Source organism: Palaemon carinicauda, chromosome 40 (genome assembly GCF_036898095.1).
Source record: "Palaemon carinicauda isolate YSFRI2023 chromosome 40, ASM3689809v2, whole genome shotgun sequence".
Taxonomy (NCBI): domain Eukaryota; kingdom Metazoa; phylum Arthropoda; class Malacostraca; order Decapoda; family Palaemonidae; genus Palaemon; species Palaemon carinicauda.
In genome coordinates this window covers 25,972,511-25,980,395 of record NC_090764.1, presented here as the reverse complement: position 1 = coordinate 25,980,395, position 7,885 = coordinate 25,972,511, and the positions used below count along the sequence as shown (strand labels likewise).

At 35.2% G+C, this 7,885-nt stretch overlaps 2 long non-coding RNA genes across 2 annotated transcripts in view; one reads left to right on the top strand and one right to left on the bottom strand.

Moving 5' to 3' along the window:
- Positions 1-2,983, bottom strand: part of LOC137632003 (uncharacterized) — a 19,453-nt gene extending 16,470 nt beyond the window's left edge. The window contains exon 1 of the long non-coding RNA XR_011041990.1: positions 2,751-2,983. This is a non-coding gene — a long non-coding RNA (uncharacterized lncRNA). The remainder of the gene's footprint in view (positions 1-2,750) is intronic.
- Positions 594-7,885, top strand: part of LOC137632002 (uncharacterized) — a 230,481-nt gene continuing 223,189 nt past the window's right edge. Inside the window, exon 1 of the long non-coding RNA XR_011041989.1 lies at positions 594-715. This is a non-coding gene — a long non-coding RNA (uncharacterized lncRNA). The remainder of the gene's footprint in view (positions 716-7,885) is intronic.

Below are 7,885 nucleotides of genomic sequence, written 5' to 3'. Positions count from 1 at the left end.
GTAAGTGGCTTTTCTCCATATCTTCAGTCTTTCAGATGTCTAGTGGGAGCTTATTGCATACTGTAGTCTTCCAACAATTGTTCTTCATCCAAGGGGTTATTACACTAATTGTTTAGTTGCCACTTTGCTCTTGCTAAGGGTAGAAGAGACTCTTTATCTATGGTAAGCAGCTCTTCTAGGAGAAGGACACTTCAAAATCAAAGCATAGTCTTAATTAGTGCCATAGCCTCTGTACCATGGTCTTCCACTGTCTTGGGGGTACACTCGGGCATACTATTCTACCTAATTTCTCCCCCTCTTGTTTTGTTAATTTTTAATAGTTTATATAGGAGATATTTATTTTAAGGATGTTACTCTTCTTAGAATATTTACTTTTCTCCCTTTCCTTTCCTCACTGGGCTATTTTCCCTGCTGGAGCCCCTGGGCTTATGGCATCCTGCTTTTCCAACTAGGGTTGTAGCTTAGCAAGTAATAATAATAATAATAATAATAATAATAATAATAATAATAATAATAATAATAATGTTTCCTGTGAAAGGACAGAAAAGATAAGTAGCCCGAGACTTGACTCGACTCCCTCTCCCCTCAAGGCTCACCACCGTGCCACGTCACCACCTTCTTCACCTTATTGCAAAGTCGTCTTTCTTAGTGAAAAGGTTCCTCGACAGTGTCTCGTCCTAATTTTCCATTGATTTTGTAGTTTTACATTTCTAAGGTATTTAAAATTTTACTTTACTTTATGCATTGCGTTTTACCTTTAGTTATAAAGGTTGTACTTCTAAATTTATGTTGTATGTGTAATGGTAAAGGAAAAGTTATCCATCCTAATTTAGGTAGCGTTTTTTAGGTTACGTAATACCTTAAGAAAAATAAACGTGAATTCCTTATTCCAAGCAAGTGTAGGCCTAAACTTTACACCTTGTCTGTCCTATTTTTTTTTTTTACGAAATTGATTCGTTTATGGATGAACCAATGATAACTAAGTTGGCACAGCTGAAACTTACTATTGGTGTAGCTTGCATCGCATAGACCTATTCCCGTGTTTCACTGGTTTAACGTGACACAGAATAGGCCTATTATCATGTATTGTACTTTAATACCAATTGTATAGTTTTTAGAGTTAGATCAATACTAAAATCAGTGTTTGATTATTGTAATTCATACATTGCCCTATTAGGTGATAGAGAACTGGGTGGCTTAGGGGTATACCCCTCTCTCTCTCTCTCTCTCTCTCTCTCTCTCTCTCTCTCTCTCTCTCTCTCTCTCTCTCTCTCTCTCTTTATATATATATATATATATATATATATATATATATATATATATATATATATATAATGTTCGTCAAAATTATCATTGCATTTTTGTTCAAGACCGACATAAATCCTGTCTCTTCCGCATATGTTCCCCTAGGCCTAGTGGCCGCCTCCATAATAGACCGGGTTTTGTGGAGGAAATAATTATAATTATTCTACTCATAACAGTGACAACATATATTTGAGTTTGAAATAATTTCCTTGACTAATTATCCTTCTATTTCCATATTTTATATATATATATATATATATATATATATATATATATATATATATATATATATGTACAGTATATATATATATATATATATATATATATATTCATGACTGGATGACATTTTTTTTCTTTTACTAACAGTAATGCGAATGTTTGCCCATGGAAATGAAGTTGCAATAATACAGAATTCAAACATTGGAAAGGATTGTGCTGCAAGATATTGATATGGGCTGCATATGACTAGGCCTATTGAGACTTGAACAAACTTTGTAGGAATAGCTTATGCTGTGAAACCTTCTTGATATCTACAAATTCATGAGAATGTTGAAATTATGAGGTAAAGGATGTCTTAGATCACGGCGATGATGATAATTTTAATTGTTTTATTAATTTGAAAAAAAAAATAATAATTTTGATAATGATAAAAGTGACAACGACGACGAAGACGGCGGCAATAATTATTTCAATAATTTTATTAGTCTAAATATTAAAAAAAAAAAAAAAAAAAAAAAAAACTTTAATGGGTCTTATAGATTCCCTACTATTTTCCATTTTCATGTGTATTGGATGAAATAGCGGATTTTTTTTTTTTCTAATTCGTCCAGCTTTTTCTTGAAATTTGGTTGAATATTTGTTGCAAGATATTTCAGTGTTACTCATATTAGGTTATCTTTTATTTCAATTTGAGCTAAACTAAGCTTTTAGACTACTCATTACAAAGTTTGACATTTCTTTTATTTACCTTTTTCAACGGTAAGTCATTGAATGTTTGATTAATTTGATTGGCGCATTTTATTCAAGCCATATTGTGTAGTTTCATTTAGGATATACCTGATATAACTCAATGAATAAATTTATAACTTTGAAAGCTTTCATGGTTAACTTTAGAGCGCAATGAGCTCTCTTCGTGGGAAAAGATGTAAACCTACACATCGACTGCCTGTAATGTATCATTGTGGACATTTTCCGACTAATTTGGAACGTTGATCTTATAATTTCTTACATTAATTTTTTCCCTGCATGAAAACGTAGGCCTCCGTTCCATGGCGATGACAGTTATGAATGAAGTTCAGGTGATAAAAACTATGAATATTTAGTTTGGAAAAAATGCATGTACTCCCAAGTTCCCAACTGCTGAATGTGTATGTTGACAGATGGGGTTTGTCACATCAGCCGTGTAGTCATGTTCGTGTATAATAAAAGAAGGAAGATTTACTTACCTGCTAGATGTTGGATGTTGATCTGCCAGGCAGTCCTCTGTTCTAGCCCCGTCAGTTATCGTTAAGGAATTAACACTACTGTATAGTACAACTCGTCTTTCGGTTCGTGTTAATCCGCACTGCTTTTGTGTAATAATGAAGAAAGCATAGCGATTCTCAACCTATAATTGGGCGTAATATTCCTATGAACACCGGTAAGTTTATGTTTGCTTTGGTCACTTCATGAGGGAACTAGAGTTACTATCCCATGCCTTATTTACCTTGAGTAAACACCGCCACCACGCATGGACAAGGGATTTTAAGAGTAAACAAAGTTTCAGAGTCGTTTGACATACACAAATAATGGTATTATTGTACTGTATTACAGGGCAATGCAACCTATGGAAAAAACTACTTTTTTTATAGAAAAATTCCTGTCTTTGCTCTCCAATCACTCTTACCTTTAACTTAATAGTACAACTCGTGGGTTTTACAAGTTGCACCTCGGTGGAAAATGGGCTCCTTGACTCTATCACTGAACTGGATAGTCCAAGTTTCATAAATTCAATCAAATTTTTTTCCATACACTAATTTGTCAGTTAATACTGAATGTCGTCCAAAGATATTAACATTTGTATCCACCCAGTATTAATGGAGTACTCTGTTAATCCTGGTATCTACCCATCTCAAATTCTAGTTCTAACCTATGTCCATAAATCGTCACAGAACTACTATACAGTTGAATAATCCAATTGACTAGGAGGAAGAGACATCCAATTTAGTTGGACAAAAGAGAAGTTAAAGGCTCCAGAAGTTGGGGTGTATGTATGATAGCGGCTACCTGTATGTATTATCATGTCTAACTTAGAATACGACAGTGTAAGGGGGTGAGGCCCCCCGTTAGTTAAGCAGGTAAGGACACGACTTGTAGGTTCGGTTAGGGGGGAAAGTTAAGGTTAAATGATGTGAATTTTTAATGAATGCGTGAGGAACTGGCCGCTGATATACAAAGGCTCCGAGAAGTTTATATTGACGCTGTTGTAGGCTACATATTTGTTGACTAACGATGCTTGTATCTATAGTGTAAATCAACCCATTTCCACATTGGAAACTAGTTTTAGAAGTGTCACATGTCATTCATATTTTCAAATAGTAAATCATTATATATATATATATATATATATATATATATATATATATATATATATATATATATATATATATATATATATATATATATACTGTTATGTGTCAATAATCCAGTATCCCCAACTGGTGGGAGGGGACTTCCAGAAAATAAATTTCTCATAATAACTGCCACATTCATTCTTCAACTGCTACATTCTGCACAAATACCTTTTTAGTAAATCTTTGCCAACATGCAAACCTTGAGGAGGCTCATAACCAGTGAATTAAAACCTCCAATGATTATTCATCTCTTAATATATCTTACATGCTACAAATCCAACCCGTTTTAGACCTTCCTAGAATTCCAGTGATGAACTCTTACTTAACTTCTCATAGTTATACATTCCACTTGGCAAAACCACCTGAGAATACTGTGATCCATCTTTTAACCTACACGCTGATTTGTTTAACAAACAATATGTATATTTACTCAAAATTTATTTTCCAACTTCTCCCCTTCTTTTTAAAGTAATCCATGTAAATAGCACGGATTGTTTTCTTTCAACATTCTGGACTAAGCCTACTCTAATCTTCCTCTTGTGTACTTGTGCTGACTCATATCGGTAAATATACGATACCATAATTTCTAGCCAAATACATGAACCATATATTTTTCCTACTCGTTATCTTGTGTTTTATTCATTTCTGACCATGATTATCGGGGCAAACCACCCGTTCATGAGTTTTTGGACACCCTTATATAAAAATGATGATGGGGTCCCCAGTGGGAAGCTGGGACTTTTTTTGTGGGAAATTGTCATGAACGAGTGATTTGCAGCAATAATTATGGTCAGAAGTGCAAAATAAGCACAAGATAACCAGTTGGAAAAATATATGGTTCATGTAAGTGGCTGAAAAGAGGCCAAAATGTGATTATTTAACACTTTAGATTTGTAAAAGGGTCAGACCCTAACTAACCCACCTAACTTAACCTAGTAGCTCCCAGGTCATAACCCCTAGCCGGGGGCAAGCCCGCCAGACCCCCCTTTCCTAGGTCACAAACCTTCCCAGGTCACAACCGTTAGCCAGACCCCCTTCCCAGGTCACAAACTAAAAGTACGTCATATATAATCCTTACATTATCATTAAGTAAATTGCAAATAAATGCTTACATTATGAAAAAGTAAATCTCAAATAATTCCTTACCTTATGATCAGACCTTTGAGGCCATATTTTGCGATTATTTTTCAATTTCACATGAGTAACAATACCTTTACACTGAATAGAGGGCATTTCCATCATAATCAATTGCACTAAATTTCGAAATAGATTGTACTTCCCTTAAGTTCCTTCTTGGAGACGTCTTTATGTGATGGTGGTTTAACTCAAACTGAAGGGAAAGGTGGGAAAAAATGGCTGATGTAAAACAACATCAGGGAACTTGGGCACAAATATTTGGAAGGTTAAAAAGTCGGGTAATGATTATTTCATACAAAAAAAACATGAAAGCTGTCCGAAGGGAATTCAAGCAACGCATCTGCAATAAGTCCCCTTCAGTCTCTCAGATGTAAACAGTGGACTTGGAGTGAGAGATAGATCTCACATTTTAATAGACCGATGCATGAGTTATTATGCCTCAGACCCTGTTAAACATATAGTTGAGAGAAATGCCAAACTAGCTAGCACTCGTCCATTTCTCATAACGAATTTCAGTTTCGCTGGTAATTAAACTACAGTAGGCCCCCGCCATACGAAATTAATCCGTTCCGGAGTTGGTATCGTATGGTGAAAATGTTGTTTGGCGGGCAATAGAATAGCTAATGCGTGCAAAATCCCAGGTAAAAACATTGAAAATTAGTACGTAACAAAATAGCATAGTAAGCACTGTACTACAGTATACTTATATATAATATACATTTACTGTACAGTTTATAATTAAATAACATTACAGGTATAAATAAAAATTATATACTGTACTGTACTGTAAAGGAAAAATTAAATTTTATTTACCTTTGGAGTGACGTGACTTGAGCTGGTAGTGAGTGGAGGCAGAGGGGGGAGGAGCCGGTAGATATAAAAACATATCAATGCTAATATTGTTATGTACACTTAATAATAAATTTATTCTTACTATTAAACATTTGAAATTGAAAATGCTTTTTTTTTTATTATTTTTGTCTTTTGAAATTTTTTTATGATTTATTTTTTCTTTTTAGAACTTAAAAAATTAACGTTTTTTTAGCTTTTTTTTTTTAATAGAATCACTATTACAGTATCATCTTTTCTTTCTGACACTTCTCTTTTGTAGAAATATCTATCCAAAGAAGCCTGTTTCTGATGATTCCTCAACATATTTCTAAAATGACTCATACACTTGTCATTAACACTCCATAAGACGACCTGTGTGAAGTTTTTCTGGGTGTTTTTTTTTTTTCGTAACTCGTAAGGTTTTCGTACCAACCGATAGCTTCCCTTATTTCTGCCGATGTCGTTTCTTAAGTCTCCCCCCTGTCCTCGCCACCACTAGAGCTGTGCTCTTCTTGAATGATGGTCAACTGCATTGTACCAATTGTAGACTGGTTACGGCCATACGTACTAGCGAGGGTAACGATGCGCATGCCTTCTTCGTATTTCTTTATTATTTCCAGCTTCATTTCCATACTAATCATCATCTTACTTCTCCCTTTAACATCACTAGGAATCTTGGGACCCATGGCTAACGAATTAAAGCAAGAATTAAGCACTAAAATGCACAAAAAATACGATATCGCAAGCACTCACACGAGATCAAGTCTTTACGAAACACCCACGAGATTCTGAACTGAGCGCGCGTATAACAGAGAGAGAGAGGCAGCATCTCTCTCAGGCATTGTTGGAGGAATTTCAACCAATAGCGTATCAGGGTCTTAGTGACACCATGACGCCGACCAATAGCAGACCAGCTTCTTAGTGACGTATGAGCGTGGTGGTAGGCTAGTGACTCGCACAGTCGTAAGCGTAAAAACCGCCAAGTTTGAGTTTTGGAATTCATTGCCGTAAGGTGGGGAAAAATGTCGTAACAAGGGGACGAAAAATCATCGTATTCCACACCGTAATGTGAAAAAAACGTAAGCTGTGGACGCCGTACCTCGGGGGTCTACTGTATCATATATTTACCCTCGTATCTTCTGTAATGTCATGTCACATCAAATAATACTGTACGTACTTCCCTTTCCTCTCTCTCATCTGATTTTTTCATCATCCTAATTTATACTTATTCTCTGTCCTCCATATACTCAGAACTAATGCCGGCTGTTCTTATGATGCCAGCTCACAGGACAAATTCCTCATCTAGGCCTACTCATTTTACTTTTCTGTCTTTAACCCTAGCACGAAGCTCATCAAATTCCTTATTTTCTTTCCCATTTACATTGATAACATTTTCAAAAACTCTCAGTCTGCTACTGTACCACCACTACTAAAGTCTTCATCCTAGCTGGCAAATGGAGCCGAACCACGGTTTGAAAGCTTGTCACTGATTGGCTGTTGGTTCAGGCATTCTCCTCTCCCACTGATCGACAACGAAGTAAAATATTTCATTTTCTTATACATGTACCTCACTTAGTCTGCATAATATCTACCTGGTTCTTTGGTCACACACAGATTAAAGGTAGATGATGAGTATTACCTTGAAAAAAATATCCATTTCTAAAAGAAATATACGAAAAAATACAAGTTGATGTGAAATGAGCGCTGGAAAAAAAACTTTATACAACTTTTTTATATACGATTTTTTACTTACAAATGTTATGCAAATGTAAATGAAAATAGGTTGATCTTGTAGAAAAAAGTCTACTTGAATGTCATGAACCTAAAAAAAAATAATGAAAGGAAGGAAAATAATGGGGAAATAATGGCGAAATAAGTGAGTTACAAAGGAAATAATAATAAACTTCTTGTGATGAGTAGCAGAATGTTTTGATGACGACGTGTGATCGTTTGTAGGCGTGATGCATCTACGGAACGTCACCAAAATTTGCAACAATATC